Below are 23,503 nucleotides of genomic sequence, written 5' to 3' on the forward strand. Positions count from 1 at the left end.
TTTAATTTGTAAGTATAATGGGCCTGCCCCACCTAGTCCGAACTACCAAGGTAACATTTCCAAACTACACTGAAGCCACATCGACTGCCACCTTACCACACTCTAATAGTGTGGTTACACTATCATAATCTGAATATATATAGCTACAGTATCGTGCTCCTGAAAACTGAACTAAACTAAGTCATCTAGGTTCTGATATCATATACTATGTTTCATATGCTGAACATAACTATTTTATCATATTATCTGACATAATAATAATTTCATGAAAATAGCATATCATACATCACGCCCCTTGCGCCATTTCATATAAATTACGGCCCCTGCGCCGTATCATATAAATTACGGCCCTTACGCCGACTTATCATAAATTACGGTTCTTGCCCTGTTGCATTATAATATACTTTAAACATATTTCTATACTATTTTTAACAATTTCCTAAAACGGTGATAGCGTGCTTATTCTGAAAATATAGCATTTTGTCATTACATAAAATCATAAAATTCTATACCCATGCCACACAAAAGTAAATCATGTTCTACTCATAAAATCTGCACTGAAATCATTTTCCCTGATTAAATGTATTAAAACAATCTCCTATTAACAGTAGTAAACTTCCCAAACATTCACAATTTCCTGGAATAAAATGCTGTAAAATAGTAAATATTTCCATAAAAAATACTGACTTAATTTATTCCCTTACTTGGCTTACTAAGATGCCCATACAGTTAAATCCGTAGCCCGTGGCATTTCTAACACAAAACCTACAATTTCCATTTCCCCTGAACATTCAACAGAATTCCAACATAATTTCCTAGGCACCCAATAACCTAAATAAATTGTTAAACTCCAAAATAATCAAATTACCTTGGTTTTCTCGAACTATGCTCGTAGGTTCCCGAAATTACACTCGCAACGTTTACCTAAGCCCTGAATTCAATGATCCTAGTTCAATTAAATCAATCTTAAATAAAATACTATTTTAATATTTCCTAGGCTCATAAATTCTAAATAAATAATTATACCCTCAAATATAACTAATTTATCTAATTTTCCAAATCTCACTCTCACTCTAGAGTAGAGCATAGAAAACCCAAATTGGAAATTTACTCACGTCAAAATAACGACAATTGCGACTAGGACCCCGTGGTGGTACCCGACCGTCGATTTAACTTAAAATCTAAGAATAAATTAAGAAAATAGGAAAAAATTACTTTACCCTAGGAATAGTACCTACACCACTCCTACGACAAATCCGCTCCAATAGAAATGTTGATAGCGGAGTTAGGAACCCAGCGGCACCTTCCATTTTCTGATCGGTCGAATATCCACCGAGAAATTGAGGGAAGTGGAAGAGAGAACGGAGGTGAGATGAGAGACTCAGGGAGAGGGGGGCTGCGCAGGATCTATTTTGAAATCAATTTCAGGATGCTTCTTACAGAAGCATCCTAATACCTTTTATATATATATATATATATATATATATATATATATATATATATATATAATGTATATTATATTATTTTTATTTAATTAATAATTATTATTTAATTAATTATTTATTTATTTATTTTTATTTTTTTATTATATATATATATTTTTAAAAAATTTAGGATCCACCACATCCTCGTGTAATAATTATTTTTAGGGCATTACAATACCTATATAGTACCTCCATTATTCGATTTTTGGAAAGGAGTAATCTTAAAGGCTTATTACATTTAATTTGTGGGATAATTTTCAATTAATTTGGTACCGTTCGTAAGAACGGTCTTATAAGAGGTGCTAATACCTTCCCCTCGCGTAACCGAACTCCCGAGCCCAACTCTTGTAACGTAGACCAATTCTACCCTTAATTGAGTAGTAATCAAGTGTTATAACCATACTCCAAAAGGTTAGTGGTGACTCCATCACACCTTGTTTTTCCACGAAAATACTTTTTCAAAATTCACCCCATTTTTCTCAGTTCGCAGCCGCACCCATGCATGTTTGGCGGGTCCGGGACGACGCAACTGATGTGATTTTATTACAAATTTTGTGCTGGGAACATGATGAGATTATTATACTATTTTATTGCATAAATTGCAATTATATGTTTTAAGAACCCTGATGGGCCGAATGTGGTGAATGCTCGGTACTATAGTTATAGATGAATATTAGTGCAGCCACACTATTGTGGAAGTGTTGGCGGTGAATAGTGGATTTGTCCTGAGTACACACCTGTTTCTGAATTAGGATGTGATAGGAAAATCAAACTTACAAACATGTTACAGTTTGATTTAGCTTGGTTGGCCAACCAAGTTAGTCCAGTTTTCGGACCACACAACCCGGTCATGAGGGTAAACATGACATGCATAGGCAAAAATAAGTTCTTTTATACATATTTATATACTTATGTGATTGTGGTCATCTAATAAGCTTAAATGATGTTTTGGAGGAAAGTACGTATATTTTTTTATATATGTGATCTATAGTTTACAAATGTAATTTTTATTAAAGTAAAATTACTATTAAATTATTTTTACACTAAAGCTCATCTTAGCCACACACTGATAATTGTCTAGTCCTTACTTATTGAGCGTTGTCTCACCCCAATAACTATTTCATATTTCAACACGTATCGGAAATCAAGCCTAGTGAGCTTCTGGGTGGGGTTAAAAAATATAGTCTAGAGTAAGTGGTTGTGTAATACGAGTTAAATATGTTTTTATATTCCACGAGATGTAAATATTGTTATTTGGAGATACCCATGTAAATACGATGGTTTAGTTACTCTGATTTATGATATTTGAGGTTTTAGATTATTTCTGCTGCTTACATTAAATTTATTTATGAAAAGTCGCACCCTGGACCCCACTGGGTTCGGGGCGTCACATACCAATTGTTAGAAATGTAGTCCCAAGAGGGGAGTGAATTGGGTATTTAAAAAATTTAAGCAAATACTTAAAAAATTTTAACCACAGTTTGAGCAAGTGATTTAAATACGCAAATGCAATCAATATTCTCAAAAAATATGAATAAATATAAATATGCTCAAATTAAAGAGATTAGGGAAGAGAGAATAAAATCCCCATTTTACAAGGTTCGGCTATACCCGCCTACGTCCTTGCCTCAAGAAAACCACATAAGGATTCCATTATCTACTCCTTTAACAGGTAGAGTCACCTCCCTCTTTCACTTGGCAGAGACATCTTTACAATTCCTTTTTATAGGCAGAGATACCTCTCCAAGCAATATCCCCTTGCTTGGCACAATTCACACCCAACCATGAAAGTAGAATGAAGATTCAAATGGTGTACAAAGAATGCTCCTCAAATCAGTGAATAAGTACAACAATAATATCACACTAATACACTCTTAAAAGATAGTGAATGAAGCTCAAGGAGTATCTAGAAGGTGAGCACTTGAAAAGTAAACAAGGAAATTGCAAAGTGCTTGAGAAAGATTTTCAACAAAAGATCAAAAACTTGGATTTTTATGATGGATGAGTATCTCTCTTTTTCTTCTTACTAAAACAAGTTAGAACCACTGTACTCATAGGAAAAATGGTCTACTAGCCGTTTTATGGCTGTTGAGGTTTGAAAATTATTAAATATTTTTAAAATTGGCTATTTTATAGTCGTTACGTCGCTTTTCTCAAGAGTTTAGTCACCTTATGCCAAGATCTAGTCACCCGGATTCTGGGTATTTTGACCGTGAATATCTTTTAGTATTTCAATCATAACTTTTGCTATTAAACTTCAAATAAGGCTATCTTGGTATCAAAAGAAAGTTAAGAGAAAACCCCACAACTTTCATGTTGAACACCTTTTAAGATGAGAAATCATTGATCAAGAAAATCACACTGTCGCGACGTCCCAGACCTGCCTAACACACTAGCACGGGTGCAGCTACAAACTAGGAAAAATGGATGTGAATTTAAAAGGTAATGGTTTCGGCATTCCCCAGCAGAGTCGCCAAGCTGTCGCTATGTCCTAGACCCCCCAAAAATACTTGGCATGAGTGCGGTTGCAAACTGGGAAATATGGGTGAATTTTGAAAAAGTATATTTTCATGGAAAACATGGTGTGATGGAGTCACCACTAACCTTTTGAAGTGTGGTTAGAACACTTGATTACTACCCAATTAAGGGTAGAATCAACCTGTGTCACCAGAGTCGGGCTCGGGAGTGCGGTTACGCGAGGGGAAGGTATTAGCACCCCCTATGCACCCGTTCTTACGAACAGTACCAGATTAATAAAAAATTATCCCAAAATAAATTTAATAAGCCTTTCAAAATTACTCCCTTTCAAAAATCAAAGAAAATGCACAAAATAAAATACTATGTAAGTATTCCCTTATAACCAGGGCATACCATACTATGAAGAGCTCAATGCCTCCCTTTGAAATCATCAAGATCGAAAAATCGAGAAAATAGTTTACAAAAATACACTCTCGGGGTTTTGAAATCTTTATAGAATTTTCTAAGTGAAAAGTAATATTCCGAGAGGTTTTCAGACTTATTTGGGATGAAAATAATTTTTTGGACTTTGAAAATGTTTTTATGATTTTTCAATATTATTCTCGAAATTAGAAATAGTACAAATAAAATTAAGGCAAAAACCACGAAAGTAAGTCAAAAAAAACATTTTTTGGGAATTTTCTGAATTTTTACGGATTTTTTGTGAATTTTCTGGATGTTTAAATAATAAACAAGTAAAGTGAAGAAAACCGATGCGAACTAGTTCAGGGACTGATGAACTGGTCAAACGTTGACCGATTCCAAGGAAAAACCAGTATAAGGTCTTGGTCGAGACCATCAAGTCAACACGCATTGCCTCCCATGTGGGTTGTGTGGATTAATGAGTGTGCAATCAGTGTGTGCATAAGTGTGTGTGTAAGTGTGTGTATAAATGTGTGTGAAGACCGGTGTGTGCATTAATGTGTGTAAATAACATGGGTAAAATGTGTGTGCATGATGCATGGTGCATGGTGCATGTATGAATGCATGACTATGGATGCGCATGGATATGAATGAACATGCACGTATGATGGCATGTGCATGGGTGTGTATGTGCATGAGTGTATGTGCATGTGCATGGGAATTGCAATGTGAGTTATGGGCATGAATGAGCATGCATATGTGGCCTATGAATGAGCATGCATGAAATAATGTCATGATGTAATGCATGAACATGTGCGTGCATGGATAGGAATGAACACGCATGTATGGTGTTTGAATGGGCATGCATATGCATGAATGGATAACATCATGGATGATGTTCTATGTGTGCATGCATGAATGTATGTATATGTGCATGTGGGAATGTGAAAGTGTGCATGACTATGAGTGTTAATGTATGCATGAATGTGTGTAAAGATTGGTGTGCATGAGTGTGTGTAGGTGGTGCCAAACTCAAAACTCCACAACTCAAAATCTCTCTCTGGCATTTCATCAAACAGTTTGCATGCATCAGAGAAATTCTCACATTATCAACACATTCTCCGAAAGCATCAACCAGGCATTGTGAACTATACTACTCATCTCCAAACCAATCAAAATCAACATACTAAAAACTTGAGGTAGCAATTCTAACAAACTCGAACAAGCACAGATACCCAAAATGCTAAAAACTATGGAAACCAAAGAAACATAATCAAACAAGTCCAGTTCAGGCATTTTATCAAACAGGTGGTAGGTGTTTAGCATTCGAGCACATGTATGGTCTAAAAACAGCATTGATTTGGGCATTTTATCAAGCAGGTGGTAGGTGCTAAAAAATTCTAACAAGTGAGAGATTCAAAAATTTGACGACAAAGTCAGCTGTGAAAATCTAAACACATAAACAAATTTCCAACCAAATCGAAAAATCAATAGCCATTGGGAAAGCCAGTTCACATTCACTTGTCGTGGTGAATGAAGATCTCATCCAAGCATCACTTAAAATCGATTCAATCAAGATCTCATGGGTGATGTTCAGCCATGGCCGAGTCCCCCCTCTTTTACCTTTGTCCTCCTTCCCATAACAGCCGTAAATCTACTCAAACAAACAAAGGCGGGATCCTAAAACAGACAAATAATACAGCATACCCTAATCCTTTCTCTTATATTGAGCAATTTAACAAACAGTTATGATGCATTAAGAAATATAAACAATCACTGAACCACACATCACATGATCCTCTTCAAATCAAGATCTATCCCACATTTTTCAACCAAAGAATATAAAGGAGGCGATAGCTAGAAAGCACTCACTCAGCGTGTCAAGCATGCATGCAGCTGTGAGGGGAAATGGTCGTGTGGCTGCTCTGGTGGATGCTGGTTCGCTGGTTCAAGTGGATGCCGCTGCTACTGTATTCGGGTGGCTACTACCTTGTTGTTTTCAACTACTGTGAATGAGAGGCCTTGGTGTTGTGATTGAATAGAGGAGGGAGCTCTTGTTCTCAAACATAGGAGCAGCTGCTATGCTTGAATAGAGGAGTAGTTGTGTTGTGAAGAAACTTACAAAGCTGCGGTTACGGACGAAAGAGAGAATGATAGTGGCCGACTGGAAACAAGAGGGAGAGCAAGAGGAGGGATCCAGAGGTTGAGGAAAGATGAGGGAAATGGAAAGTTGTGCGAGGATGGTGGGCGGATATGGAGGTTGTTTGTGAGAACCCAAAGGGAGAATGAGAACCTGGCAAGAGAAGTAGAGATCAGTGAGAGAGAGGGCCTCTGCCGCAGTCGTGAGGGTGATGGAGAGAAACGAGAGGATGAATAGTGGTCATAAGTGGTGGCTGAGAGAGGGAATGGAGGGAGAGGATGGAGTGTGGACCTATGGTGATGGTGATGACTTCTCGGGGAAGCTGGGAGATGGAGTTGCAGCTGCTCTTCCCTTTGATGGGTGAGTAATGGTCGTGATGGTGTGCGAATGGTGGCTGGGGCACATGCGATGATGATGGAGAGCCGCAGCGGTGGTGATGGTAAACTAAATCCATAAGAGGGAGAAGGCAAGGTCCAGAGGATGAAGAGTGGGGAAGAAGATGAATAGTGCCCCCTTGCCTTTTTTCCTGTGTGCTAAGACTCTTTATAAGGAGCATGCAGATAGAAAATGGAGTGCAAAAAGCCCGCGGGAAAGGAGAACAATCTCAACAGAAAACATTCCCTCCCCTTTACACGCGTGGTTCTGTTTGGGGAGGAATCATTTCCCAGCACGCACATGCTTTTATTTCCCCCCCCCCCCCTTTTTTGAATTTCTTATTTATTTATTTTTTGTTGTTCAATTTTGTCTTGCAAAAGGAAAGACCCGATTTTGAAAACTCGATCCCCGGAAGACATAAAACCCAAATTCGACTACTTTTAGAACAACATGGGGCTCAATTAAAAATCGACGGGACTCAATTAAAAACATCGAGACTCGGTTAAAAACATCAGGCTTTTCAAATAGGGTCCTCCAATTTTCGAGGTTCAAAGTCAACTTTTATTACACCGAGTTTTCTCGAAAATGGCTTGGTTAAAATTGGGGTGTCGACAGCTGCCCCTCTTTGTAGGCTTTGTTGTTCCAATGTAACAGTAGGAACTCTCCTATGTTATTTGCAGCAACAAGCCGACAAAGATAAAAAAACAGCTATTTTAACTAGGCCGCACAAGCATTCAGTGCCTTTGGGTCGATCAAGGATGCTTGCCTACTAGGGATGGGGAAATGAAAGTGTTGCACAGCACTCTGGAAAGTTTGTAGTTAACAGTTTTTTATTAGAAGTTAGCGGGAGTGAGTTGTAGAGACCCAAACTTGTATAAGCTGGATTCGTCGATGAAGGGTCACGTTCGTCGACGAAGTCCTTTAGAGCCTCGTCATTGAAATTCAGAACCTCGTTGATGAGCAAATACCGAGCGGATCAGAGAAATATTCGGAAGATGAACTCGGCGATGAAGGGATGGCCTCGTTGACGAGTTGTGTAGTGGATTCGTCGACGAAGACGCCGCCTCGTCGACGAATTGGACTTGGTCAAGGCTCTATAAATTTCCAATTTGAGTTGCTTAAGAGCTAAGTTTCTCCCAAAAGCTCTCTCTCTCTCTCTCTCTCTCTCTCTCTCTCTCTCTCTCTGTCTCTCTAACCTACGAATCTATCTCTCTCTCTCTATAATTCTTCATCATTCGTCGTCCGTTTCCAAAAAATGGAGGGTATTGCATGGATCAGAAGAGAAAACTCTACAATTTTAGCAGATCGGATCGTCGTTTTGGAGATTTTCGGGTTTTTCCCAAAAATCGAGGTAGGGATCTGATCTTAGTTTTGATTGAATATTTGGATAATAGTAGAAAATATGGTAAGATTATATTCTGTGGTTTTAGGTTTTGAGGGTCCCAGGTTGTCAATTTGGACCGCGTTCGTACAAAAGTTTTGTTGCGAGTGTAAGGTAAAGGAAATTTGATTACAACAGGATTTTTGGAAAAAACCAAACCGCTAAAAAGTTAGTTTATGTTATTATGTATGATTTAACTGTTTATTTGCTAAATTCTACCGAGTAGAAATTTCAGTTTTATGATTTTATGGTTTTTGGTAAAAACGAGGATTTCGACGTATGATCTCCAAACTTTACAAAAATCATATATTTGTATTTATACTATAGTAGGAGATGCTCAAACCCTTTACTTATTCATTTAAATTATGTTTACTGGATTTCTATCATTTAGCAGGTTTTGGGATTAAACTTGTGTGATATATGTTGAAATGGAAATATATGAATTTTCTATACTATTGATATAGATTATGGGAATGGAGTTCCAATTTGTTATACTGAATATGTTGAAATGGAAATGTATGAGTTTTCTATACTATTGATATAGATATGGGAACGGAATTCCAATTTGTTATACTAAGAATGTGAAAAACGGAGGCCGGTGATACACCGAGCTGAATTAGTAAACAAAAAGGGGTAAACTAAGTGGAAAGGCGCCAGTTTGAACCCAACGTGATTACCTAAATTTGTGAAAAATACTGGAATTGCACAAGTTACTATTTTTCTATAAATTGTATATATGATGCTGGAACCACAACTTGTGACCAAAAGAGGTTGAAAGAAACTTTAGAAAAAGGGGTTGAAAAATACTCTAGTTCGGGGATTGAAATAAACTCCTAGGGCTAGGTACCGATGCTGGAAGTGCAACCATACATGTGTAAAATCAGTATGGGTATATGAGATGGACGACCTGCGAGGAGTTAGTAAGCTGCAGGTAAAAATAAACAAGGGGGCGGTCGGATCATAAAAGATGCTCGGCTTTGTCTGCACGAATAGGACACTGTCAGAGGTAATCAGTGCACAACTCGTGCCACGAGCTAAATAGGAAAATTGTCATACCAAGTTGGAGGTGTTCTAATAATCATATGCATAATTTAAATATTTTATGTGCATATAAATGTTATATGATACAGTATTATAAACAAATGTTTCAAATGCATGAGTTCTTATTAAAATGTGCATATATGCAGTCACACACTGTTGTAACTCTTTCTTCCTTACAGAGAAGTGTCTCACTCTATCATATAACCTTTGTTTTCAGGCTCATCAGTGCGTTGGTCCTAGTAGCAAAAGGGACTGGGAGTTTATTTTTGGTTAGCTTACGTAAGCATTTGAATCTTGTATTAAACCTAGATGAAAGTCCATTTTGGAGGGTTGTAATAACAAGATTTATTCTATATATGGTTTTATGCAATTGTGGATGTATTAGTAAACTCTGGTATAAGACTAATAGAAATCCCAATGGATGTTTATGTTTTTCCACAACATTTACATCGTGATCGTGTATGATTTATACTTGTATGTCCCTATTTAGGGTGGGTTGTCTATGTATCTTGAACGGGTACAGGTATTTGGTATAAGTGAGTGACACTTGGGTCTATATGAAGGGTCGGGTCGTTACAATTGGTATCAGAGCCCAAAGCAAGTCGGAAGTATGATTTAATTCATGCTGCCTGGTTAGGGATATGTGCTAAACTTAGAAGTTGTTAGTTGTGATAGTCTAGAATATACTAGAGTATAGGACAAGGATAGGACCTTGGATTTTGCTTTGTATATATGGAGACGAAAATTCATCGATAGACTTCTGTGTTTTTCTGGATCAGTCGAAAGGTTCAGAAAATCACGGCAATCCATTGACGATTTTGTTTCCTAATATAAGGGTGAAATTCGAGTTTGAATGATATTGTCAAATTAATGGAGTACGTCAATATTTGGGAATATGAATTTAAGGGATTGAGTCTATAATATGATAGTAGTAGTGACGGATAGGCTATTACTTTCTAATGGATTCTTGTAAATGCTTTCAGGATGGAATCTAGGGCTATCATTGCCAATGTAGGTGGTAGTAGTAGTGAGGGTGCCGGCCCCGAGGCTGGTAACGACTCTACTAGTGTGTTGCGTGACTTTGCACAACAGCTTATGGCTGAGGTAGTACGGACAAATAGGGGGCAGGATCGTCCTACTACTGAGTTGGGTTGCTCTATTGAGCAGTTCACAAGATTGAATACCTCTGCTTTTGTGGGCAGTGCAGATCCAGTTCGTGCAAAGAATTGGATCTAGGAGATTGAGAAGATCCTTGATGTGTTGAACTGCACTGAGAGGCAGAAAATCACCTTCGCCACGTTCAAGTTGGCAGGGAAGGCTGAGAGGTGGTGGGTGTTTGTAAAGCAGATGGAAGAGCACCGACTGATACCAATAGCATTGACGTGGGCCCGATTCAAAGAGGTCTTCTTTGAATGGTATTTTTCAGCCACAATTAGAAATGCAAAAATGGAGGAATTCATGAATCTGACGCAGGGATCATTAACAGTGTAGCAGTATGCTGCCAAATTCCAAGAGCTGTCCCGATTTGCTCCATTCGTGATTCCTGATGAAGCAAAGAAGGCTTGAAAGTTTGGAAGTTTCAGAGGGGTCTGAGGAGCGAGATCCGTAAGCAGACAGCGATCTTGCAGTTGCAGGACTTTGCTATGTTGGTTGATAAAGCCACGGTAGCAGAGAAGTGTTTGCTAGAGGATGCGGAGGTTCAGATTATGAAGAAGAGGCTAGCGCCTCCTAATTTTTCATCTGGGGCAGGACAGGGTAAGTGGAAGAAGAACAGTGGTGGTGCATCCCAGAATACCGCGCATGTTCCACATTGCTCTTTATGTGGTAAGAAACACCATGGGCAATGTTGGTTGTCTACGGGAGCCTGTATGCAGTGTGGTAGACAAGGACATCAGATGAGAGACTGTCAAATGCAGAGGAATAATGGAGCCTCGTAGCAGCAATACCGACGGAATGCTCCGACACAGCGTGGCGGTCAACAGAGGGGTACGGCCCAGGCTAGGGTGTATTCTCTGACTCCTGGTGACGCTGAGAATGCTGGTGACGTAGTCACTGGTATCATTTACATGCTTTTCTAATAAAGTTGTAGTATTATTTGATTCCAGGGCAATACATTCTTTTATTTCCCGAGGTTTTGTTAAATTGTGTGGATTAGAAGTGCAATTGTTAGATTATGAACTAGTGGTGGCTACTACACCGTCTAGATCTATGGTCGGGTGTAGCAAGGTAGTTCGAGACTTCCCGATTGAAATACAGGGGAGGATACTTCCAGATGATTTTGTGGTATACGACATCTATGACTTTGATATCATCCTAAGGATGGACTGGTTGTTTGCCAGTTATGCTAGTATTGATTGCCACGGGAGGGAGGTGTTATTTAGACCGCCAGGAAAGTAGGAATTTCAGTTCCTTGGATCGTGTATGCATTCTACACCACGTATCCTTTCTGCTATGCAAGCTAGGAGGTTACTTCTTAGGGGGTGCCAAGGATATCTGGCATTTATGAAAGACACGCCAGCAAGAAAATGGGAATTGGAGATGATTACTGTGGTATGCGAATTCCCTGATGTGTTTCCAGAGGACTTACCAGGATTAACTCCGGACTGTGAGGTGGAATTTGCCATAGAATTAGCTCCAGGTACGGCGCCGATATCGAAAGCTTTGTATCGTATGACTCCAGCTAAGCTAAGAAAGTTAAAGGAACAGCTTCAAGAGCTGCTCGACAAGGGGTACATTCGACCTAGTGTTTCTCCTTAGGGAGTACCGGTGTTATTTGTGAAAAAGAAGGATGTGTCGATGAGGATGTGTATCGACCCAAGAACTGAATAAAGTGACAATAAAGAATAAATACCTGCTACCCAGGATCGATGATTTGTTTAATCAACTTCAAGGCACACAGGTCTTCTCCAAGATTGACCTACAATCTGGGTATCATTAGTTGAAGGTGAAAGCGGAGGAGGTCTCGAAAACTGCATTTCGAACTTGGTATGGCCATTTTGAATTTATGGTTATGCCTTTTGGTTTGACTAATGCACCTGCAGCATTTATGGATTAGCTGAATAGAGTCTTCCATGAATATCTAGACCGGTTCATTGTGGCATTTATTGATGATATCCTAGTGTATTCTACGAGTGCTGCAAAACATGAAGTTCATTTGAGGCTAGTATTGCAAATGCTTAGGGATAAGAGGTTGTATGCTAAACTGAAGAAGTGCAAGTTCTGGCTGGAACATATTGCGTTTCTGGGGCACGTGGTGTCTAAGGAAGGTGTATCAGTAGACCCGAGTAAGATAGAAGCAGTAGTGGATTGGACGAGACCAGAGAATGTTCAAGAGATCAGAATTTTTATGGGTCTTGCAGGTTACTACCGTCGGTTTGTGGAAGGGTTCTCCAGTTTAGCAGGTCCTTTAATGAAACTTACGCGGAAGAACGTAAGATATGATTGGACGGATGAGTGCGAGCTGAGTTTCCAGGAGTTGAAACGGCGACTGGCCACTACTCCAGTTCTGACTCTTCCATCCAATGATGGTGGTTTTGTTATTTATAGTGACACTTCGGAAAAAAGTATTGGTTGTGTTCTAATGCAGCAAGGCAAAATAGTTGCTTACGCTTCTCGTCAATTCAAAGAATACGAGAAGAACTACCCGACGCATGATTTAGAATTAGCAGCAGTAGTGTTTGTACTGAAAATTTGGAGGCACTACTTATACGGTGAAAGGTGTGAGATTTTTACCGACCATAAAAGTCTTAAATACTTTTTCACCCAGAAGGAGCTCAACATGAGACAACGCAAGTGGCTTGAGTTAATTAAAAACTATGACTGTACTATTAGCTATCACCTAGGAAAAACTAATGTGGTAGTTGATGCTTTGAGTCGAAAATCAGTTGTTGCGACTGTCTCAGCAGTGCAGGTTCAGCATCAGATCTGTATGGACCTTGAGAGGTTGAGTTTGGAGGTAGTAGGAGGAAACCATCAAGCTATCCTTGCTAGCTTGGTGGTATAGCCGACTTTGTAGGAGAGGATTCGTGTGGCGCAGAAGAAGGATCCCGAGTTGGTTGAGGTTATGGAAGGAGTTCAGAAGGGGTTAAAGCCGGATTTCAATATCGCTGGTAATTGGGTATTGAGATTTCGCAGCAGGGTTTGTGTATTAAATGATGCTGTGATTAAACGGGTCTTTCTAGAGGAGGCACACCGTTCACTTTACACTATGCATCCTGGTAGTACGAAAATGTACCGAGATTTGAGGGAATCTTTCTGGTGGTCTAATATGAAAAGAGAGATCGCCCGATTTGTAGAACAGTGTCTGACATGTCAGCGAATCAAAGTAGAACATCAGAAGCCGGCAGGACCACTTCAACCACTCGACGTCCCTGAGTGAAAGTGGGAACATGTCTCGATGGATTTTGTAATGGGTTTACCTGCGGCGGTGCATGGGCAGAATGCCATATGGGTTATAGTAGATCGGTTAACGAAGACTGCACATTTCATTCCAATCAGAGTCAGCTACTCTCTGAATAGGCTGGCATAACTTTATGTGCAAGAGGTGGTACAACTCCATGGTGTCCCTATATCTATTGTTTCATATTGGGATCCGCGTTTTACGTCTCACTTCTAGAAGAGTTTATAGGATGCCTTGGGATCACGATTGAAGTTTAGTACGTCTTTTCACCCGCAGATGGATGGACAGTCGGAGAGGACTATTCAGACGTTAGAAGACATGCTGCGGACTTGTATACTAGATTTTGGTGATAGTTGGATACAATATCTACTGCTTGTTGAATTTGCATATAACAACAATTACCAGGCGAGCATAGAGATGGCACCTTATGAGGCTTTGTATGGTCGTCGGTGTTGATCTCCATTGTACTGGGATCAAGTAGGTGAGCGACAGATACTAGGTCTAGAAATGGTTCAGCAGACCTCTGCAAAGGTCGCATTGATTAGGGAAAGAATTAAAGCAGCTCAGAGTCGACAGAAGAGTTATGCTGATACTCGTCGACGAGGGTTGGAATTTGAGGTAGGAGATATGGTATTCTTGAGAATCGCTCCGATGAAAGGGGTGATGAGATTCAGGAAGAAGGGGAAGCTAAGTCCTCGGTATGTCGGACCTTTTGAAATCCTTGAAAGGATAGGTTCAGCTGCTTATCGAGTGGCTTTACCTTCAGCATTATCCAGAGTCCATGATGTATTTCACGTGTCTGTACTGAGGAAGTACGTACCAGATCCATCACACGTACTGAGTTATAAACCTCTAGAGATCAGTGATGCCTTATCGTATGAGGAAGTACCAATGCAGATATTGGATCAGAAGGTGCAGCAGTTATAGGCTAAGGAAATACCTCTCGTGAAAGTATTATGGTGTAACCATATAGTAGAAGAAGCTTCATGGGAATTAGAATATGAAATACACCAGAAGCACCCACAGTTATTTGATAGTATATGAATATGTAGTAGATGATATAGATTAAATGGTATAACCTTTGGGAGAGTTTTGTCTATGTATGTAATCTTCCAATGTATCTTTTGTGTAACCACGGTATTCCTCCGCCATATGTGAGGGTATGTAATGAATTGTAGGTAACGGTCGACTCTTTTATAAAGCGGAATTATAAGAAAAGGTTATGTTAATAATTGTTAGTAAATTTCAAGGATGAAATTCTTATAAGGAAGGGAGATTGTAGAGACTCAAACCTATATAAGCTGGAATCGTTGACGAAGGGTCACGTTCGTCGACGAAGTCCTTCAGAGCCTCGTCGATGAGCAAATACTAAGCAGATCAGAGAAATATTCGGAATTTGAACTTGGCAATGAATGGATGGCCTCGTCGATGAGCTGTGTAGCGGATTCGTTGACGAAGACACCGCCTCGTCAACGAATTGGACTTGGTCAAAGGCCCTACAAATATCCAATTTGAGTTGCTTAAGAGCTAAGTTTCTCCCGCAAGCTCTCTCTCTCTCTTTCTATCTTGCGAATCTCTCTCTTTTTCTACGATTCTTCAATGTTCGTTGTCCGTTTCCAAAAAACTGAGGATACTGTGTGAATCAGAAGAGAAAACTCTACAATTTTAGCGGATTGGATCGTCGTTTCGAAGATTTTCAGGTTTTTTCCAAAAATTGAGGTAGGGATCTGATCTTAGTTTTGATTGAATATTTGGATAGTAGTAGAAAATATAGTAAGATTATATTCTATGGTTTTAGGTTTTAAGGGTCCCGGGTTGTCAATTTGGACCGTGTTCATATGAAGTTTCATTGCGAGTGTAAGGTAAGGGGAATTTGATTACAACAGAATTTTTGAAAAAAACCGAACCGCCAAAAAGCTAGTTTATGCTATTATGTATGATTTAACTATTTATTTTCTAAATTCTACCAAGTAGAAATGACGATTTTATGATTTTTGGTAAAAACAAGGATTTCGGCATATGATCTCCAAACTTTACAAAAATCATATACTTGTATTTATACTATAGTAGGAGATGCTCGAACCCTTTACTTATTCATTTAAATCGTGTTTACTGGATTTCTATCATTTAGTAGGTTCTGGGATTAAACTTGTGTGATATATGTTGAAATGGAAATGTATAAATTTTCTATACTATTGATATAGATTATGGGAACGGAGTTCTAATTTGTTATACTGAATATGTTGAAGTGGAAATGTATGAATTTTCTATACTATTGATATAGATATGGGAACGGAGTTTCAATTTGTTATACTAAGAATGTGAAAAACGGAGGCCAGTGATACACCGAGCTGAATCAGTAAGCAAAAAGGGGTAAACTGAGTAAAAAGGCACCGGTTTGAACCCAATGTGATTAACTAAATTTGTGAAAAATATTGGAATCGCATAGGTTATTGTTTTGCTATAAATTGTATATATGTTACTGGATCCACAACTTGTGACCAAAAGAGGTTGAAAGAAACTTTAGAAAAAGGGGTTGAAAAATACTCCAGTTCGGGGGTTGAAATAAACTCCTAGGGCTAGGTACCGATGCTGGCATTGCAACCATACATGTGTAAAATCAGTATGGGTATATGAGATGGTCGACCTGCAAGGAATTAGTAAGCTGCTGGTAAAAATAAACAAGGGGGCGGTCGGATCATAAAAGATGCTCAGCTTTGTCTGCACGAATAGGACACTATTAGAGGCAATCAGTGCACAACCCGTGCCACAGGATAAATAGGCAAATTGTCATACCAAACTGGAGGTGTTCTAATAATCATATGCATAATTTAAATACATTATGTGCAAATAAATGTTATATGATACAGTATTATAAACAAATGTTTCAAATGCATGAGTTCTTATTAAAATATGCATATATGCAGTCACTCACTGTTGTAACTCTTTCTCCAAGTTGTTATCCTTAGACTCCATACTGAAAACAAAATAGGAATCAGTTAGAATTCCTACATCGTACACAGTTAACACAATCATAGACCTAATTATGTCAACTACTACTCCCACAGATCTAAGCATGTCCCGTTACACCGACACGAACGTTGTCAATGGTTTGCCCTGCCTTTACTGGAGTCGTCATCCCAGGAAAAACACGGAATACCGCCGACAAATCCTAATCTAGCAACAAAACAACCCTTAATCCACACTACCCATTTCCTACATCCTATACTCTGGTATGTACTCAACAATACTCCTAACCAAGTCTACAAGACCTAACAACCTAGTTAGCTATGATACCATACTGTCACGCCCCTAACCCAGAAATGGGACCCGGGGGTGAATTTAAGAACCTAGCCTGTCTCTGTATCAATTAAAAACATACATGATACATCATACAAAGAGGATCCGACCTCGTGTGGTATACGGATGCCCTATATATATGCATACAACCATCCATACTATCCAGAATACGCAGCAGAATACGGTCTTTTATACAATAACAAGATCATACCAGAGTCTATTCTATACATGCTAGGATACACATTCCCATAATACAAATGTACCCCAGGTGTCTACAAAAACATCTCGACAACCTGGATACCAAAACTCGTACCTAAAAGGTACTAGCAGTAGCTACGACACCCCTTGCTTCTCGACGCTAGGATGTTACTTACCGCAACCTTAAGGCCCTGAAAAACATTATACGTACATTCGGGATGAGACACCTCTCAGTAAGGAAGAAAGCAGTTTATATCAGTGTGTGGCATACCAGTGTTATTTTATATACGTCATAACACTATACATACGATATAGTTTGAAACAATTCATATAGTTTCATACTTTTCCATATAGTTCTAGTATTTTCACAAAAATCATTCCAGTTCATACGATACCCAACATACATACATACATACATACATACGGTCAGTGTCGTCACACTAGTTCGCAACTACACCAGGTTACCTCATCCCACAGCGATTACATTGCTACATACGCAACTACACTGCGACGATCAAGGCCCAATGGTGAATCCATTGCATCATACGCAACTACACAAAGTCACCTAGTCTCACAACGGTTACGTTTCTACACATGCAACTACGACGATCTACGACTCAGGCCCAATAGTGAATCCATTGCTACATACGCAACTACACAAAGTCACCTAGTCTCACCCTGATTACATTGCCATGTGACAACTACGCTGCGACGACCCAGGCCCACTATGAATCCATTGCTACAAATGATGTAGATCACACCTTCGGTGACAAGTCGAACCATACTAGTGATATTTCACACCCTAAATATAGAGCCAACCACTCTCGGCGTACGGTAGTTAGCCGTCACTAGCCAATTTCACAAAACCTAGAACATTTTGGGAACTCACGTCCCTATACATTTCAGCGTACAGTAATAAACCGCCACATAGCTGTTTCACAAATATCTTGAACAACATACATACATTCATACATACCACACTTATTTGGTTTACGGAAAATCATATCGTTTATAATTCCAAATATACAGTTTATGCAAATATGGATTACGGTCACCTCAATAATACAGTTTTGAACAAGACAAGCGGTTTTCCAACCAAAGTAGAGATGATACCCGAAATCCCCAATTTTTTTGAAAAACTGTAATCCGAAAATCCCGCATTTTTACCCGATAGATTGCCCCAAATAAGTAGTCAAAATATACATACGATCGTAGCCTATAAGCTTACCGATCCTGATTTCAAAAATGGACTGGTATAAACAGAATCCCCTTACCTTAATCCGAAACCCACTACGAACTCTACGGTCCTCAAAACTACGAACCGAGACTCCAAAATTTACAAACCACATTACTAAACATACTCACAATTTGCACTACTATACATATACTGAATCAGAAATGAAAACCGAGCCTTACCTCGATTTTGGCCCGAAACCCGAAAATGCTCGAATCGAGATTCCGATCCAGTAGAAACGTAGAGAATCCTTCGCTGGTCCTCCCTATCACTTTGGATTTGTAAATCCGGCGACAAACGGTGAAGGAATTGAGGAGAGAGAGAGAGAGAGAGAGAGAGAGAGAGACAGCTTCGAAATCCTAGAGAGAGAGAGAGAATATCCATGGCTTAGCCAAGAAGAAACCCAAATATCTCTTTTATAGACCTTTGAATCGAGGGATTTCATTGACGAATTGGTCTTCTCTTCGACGAAGTCTTCACAAAATTCGTCGACGAACTAGTGGCCTCGTCGACGAACCCTGATATTTTCAATTTTTACCGCCTCTCGACTTTTTCTCGTCGACGAGGCTCTGAATTTGGTCAACGAGAAATCCACTACCTTCGTCGACGAATTATGGTCTCGTCGACGAAGTCTGTAGAATTCCCATTTTACCCCTCTTTTACATACTTAACCTGTACAATACAAATTCAGGTTCTTACATCTAAGTCGTCGAAAAAAATTGCTCCACTAGGGATGATCAATTGAGTATTGTTTATGTAAAGACTCTACCTCTTCCATCTTAGTTTTCATCCACTTATTTCTCTTTAGACTAGAAACTACATCTTAAAAAGAAAATGGATTTCCACTACCACTAACTAGAGCAAAGGAGACCATATCCGTGAAACCAGGTCTTTGCGATGCACAAATAATGCAGTTGGGTTTGCCTATAGCTACACTATGCTCATCTGATTGCCCCTAATCATGATGCTTAACTAGAGGCACTTATGGTTGCTAGTCCTAAAGTTTACCAAACTCCATATGCACCTCTTGCTTCTTCTTGCCAACTTTACTATCTTGTCCATCTTCTTTGCATCTCATCATTGATGCCTTATCGAACACCACATATCTACTCATAAATACCTTCTTATCCTTTGGATCCCACAACTTGGACCCTTTAACTCCCTTTTTTTAGCCAATGCATTTATTGGATTTAGGGTCTAGTTTGGATCGAAGCTCACTCTGAATGTGAGCATATGTTGAACAACCAAAGATCCGACTACTTTGCCATCTAGTTTTGTAGAAGGTGACCTGTTAATAATATAACAAGTTATATTGACTGCATCTCCCTAAAAATTATTGGGTAACTCTGCAGTCTCATACTCCTGACTTTCTTAAGCAAGGTCCTATTCATCTTTTCAGCCACCACATTCTCGTTTGTTTCTCAATCTTTACCTTCCACTATTTGAATTTGGAGAATACCTCTGAATTTTCCTTCATGAAGTAAACCCAAAGTTTTCTAAAGTAATCATTAATGAAACTAACAATATATTGAGCTCCGTTCCTAGCCGGGACCCTTGCAAGCCCCCCAAATATCACTATAAACATAATTCAGAATACCTCTACTCTTCTGGGGAAACAACTTGAATTTTGCTCTACACTATTTACCCAAAACACAATACCTGCAAAAATAAACTCTACTCTCTTTCAACCCTTTCAACAATTTTCTCTTATGGAGTTCCATCATACCCCGCTCACTCATATGTCCCAGACGCATATGCTAGAGCTTGGTGTCAACTATGTCAATATCCATTGAAGCGATTGTTGCACTACTCACAGTTGTGCTGCCTATTAGTCAATACAGATTTTATCAACTCATTTACCCTCATAACAACCATAGAATCCTTTGACACCTTTAGGATTCCACTTCTAGGAGTTGCTAAAAGCTCATATAGAGTCTTTTCTAAGTAAGCTAGAGAAAGCAAGTTCTTTTTTAATTCTAAAACATGTCTAACATTATATAATGTTCTATCAATGCCATCAAATATTCTAACTTCGTAGTACTAACTCCAATCATAGGAAAATCATCCCCAAGAACTACCACCCACCATCACATTCCCTGTAAGTGTCAAACCATTCCTAATATGGACAATAATGAAAGAAGCAACCAAAATCCATAGTCCAAGTATCCTAAATTGATGGTAAAGGAGGCAAATTGACATAAGGGAGGAGGTAAGCACCCTTGAGGAAGCCATAGTCAACTTGGACATTGAAGTAGCCTCTGGGTTGAACTGTTGTTTATTAATGGTGATGGGTTAGTTAGGAGAGAATCTCTGAGGAGGTTTTTGGGGGTGGGGGAAGAGGGAAGAAGAGGGGGCATTCTTGCCAATTTTTGAAGTAGGTGGTGGCTGTTGGGAAGGGGCCAACTAGCCTTATCTTGTAGAAAGGGGTAAGGCCCAGTTCCTTGCCTAGTCTAATTTAATTTATTTGTCACATTAAACATGGGTTAAGGAACCTTAACCTAGCTTAACCTAACCTAAACACACCCTAGATGCATTCTTACCAAACTCGTTCATAACTTGTTCTCTTGAATAATGGCCAAGGCTATAATAGAGACTTCATGTTTACATACATTATATATATTAAAATTAGAATAAATTGTTGGAATTAGTTTTAAAATATTCAGTATAATATATACAATACAATATAATTTTTCTCACCTACTTTCCACCAAAAGTTCCCAATAACAAAATATTACAATTATATATATGTGTATATATATATATATATATATATATACACACAATACAATATAATTTTTCTCACCTACTTTCCACCAAAAGTTCCCAATAACAAAATATTACAATTATATATATATATATATATATATATATATATATATATACATACATACATAAGCGCATGTAAACTTAATAAGTGTTCAACTTCCCATATCTAAGTTTTACTCAAATTTTACATTTTTAATTCTCATTCAATATTAGTACGGTCTCTATTTGTATTTTGTTTTTCTCAATTAATTTTACATTTAAACTAGTATGCTTCAAATAAATTTATATCATATTTACATGTCTTAACATTTTTAAAATTTTTCGTATTACATACAATTTTTATAAATATTATATTATTCATATAAAATTATCAATATTTCACAATTTTACTGAACAAAAAAATGTAAAACAATATGTTAAACTCTAATATTATTATTAAAACTAATTATTGAAGTACATATGTATGTCAGCTGCGAAGCACAAGTTGGTTTTACTAGTGGAAAACAAAAATTTGAATCCAATGAATCAAGTAGAACTCAAAGAATAAATCTATACATTCATGTTTCATGTACCCAATCATGAAGGTTGGGTTTTGACTTTGATAACAATTTTTAGAACAATACAATGATTTTCTAGAACAATAAGAACAATTTTCCAAAGCAATCATAGGCATATGAACATGTAACATTTAAAGAAAAGGATTTAAGCTCTATGCCTTGCACTTGGATTCCATTGCTAAGGTTTGAAAGCTTTGTGATATTTGATGCTAGCCTATTACCCTTAATACAAAGATTTTTTGGAATAATAATAACAATTTCCCAAAGTTATCACAGACACATGAACATGAAACAATTAGAGAAAATCATTTAAGCTCTATACCTTATATTATGGATTCCATTGTTAAGGTTCAATAGTTTTGCGATCTTTGGGGTGAGCCTATACCCTCCTTCATTCTCTAGAAGTATGTATGAGTAGATGGACAACTACACAAAATTAAGGTGATAGTAGGACCTATACTTGTTGCTTAAATATTAGCATAACAAACTCTACCCATCACAAAAATTCCATAGATTGGCAAATGGTGATCACTTACCATAAGACCTTTTAATTCCAAGATCAAGAAAATGTCCGACATGCATTTAGTTCGGTTATTATAAAATCAACTATATAAGTCTACACAAATTCTAAATTTTTTTATAAAATCTCTTAAATAAAATAAATTATACACTATGCAATTATCAACACCTATGAAAAGAAATTCTTTAAAGACCAAACTGCCCTTTAGCAAAAAGACATAAAATTTTACTTTTTTTTTTTATAAAAAAATTAAACATTATGAAATTACAAAAACCTAAAAACAAAATCAAATCGAGTAATTACAAGTTGAACAAACAAAAACAAAATGATTTTTTTTTGGATAGTTATTGATGACCTTCGCACCTAGAGGGTCAAACAATAGCAAGCAACAATCGCCAAAGGCAATAATATGTATGTGGAGGAAGCACTACTTTCAATTAAAACTATAGAAGGAGAGTATAAGATAGACATTGTGGGAGGAGTCAAGTGTGCATGTGGCTTGCTATAATGCCTTCACTTATTCACATAACTTTGAGGATTCAAGTGTGCATGTCGCATACTATGACGCTTTCACTTATTCATTTAAGCTAGCGAGGATCCTTGTGGAATGGGTTGACAACCCTGCTCACTCTTTTTCTGCTCGATTTGCCCTTATTGCATCCATTTTTTTTTCTTTTCCTTTTTGCTGAGTAATTTGCTACCTCCTTTGCCACTACTTGCAAACAGAATCTACTTAATTCAAAGCAATTATTCAAATAAAAATTTTATTTTGGGGGGCTTCGTACATAATGAGAAGCAAATTTGGCAATAGTGATGGTAAGAGAGGCAAACTGGCACAAGTAAGGAGGTAAGCACCCTTGAGGCAGCCATAATTGGCTTAGACATTAAATGAGCCTCTAGACTGAACTATTGTTTTATCAATGATGATGGGTTAGTCAGGAGAGTGTCACTGAGGAGGTTTTTTGGGGGTAAGGGAAGAGGGAAGAAGGGGGGCATCCTCGTCAATTTTTGTAGTCGGTGGTGGCTAACGGGAAGGAGGGCTAGTTAGCCTATCTTGCAAAAAAGGGTAAGGCCCGATTCCTTGGTTAGTCTAATTTAATTTATTTGTTACATTAAACATAGGTTAAGGATCCTTAACCTAGCTTTACCTAATCTAGTTACCAAACCAAACACACCCTAGATGCATTCTTACCAAACTCGTACATAACTTCTACTCTTGAATAGTAGA

The sequence above is a fragment of the Malania oleifera genome, chromosome 4 (genome assembly GCF_029873635.1).
Source record: "Malania oleifera isolate guangnan ecotype guangnan chromosome 4, ASM2987363v1, whole genome shotgun sequence".
Classification (NCBI taxonomy): Eukaryota; Viridiplantae; Streptophyta; class Magnoliopsida; order Santalales; family Ximeniaceae; genus Malania; species Malania oleifera.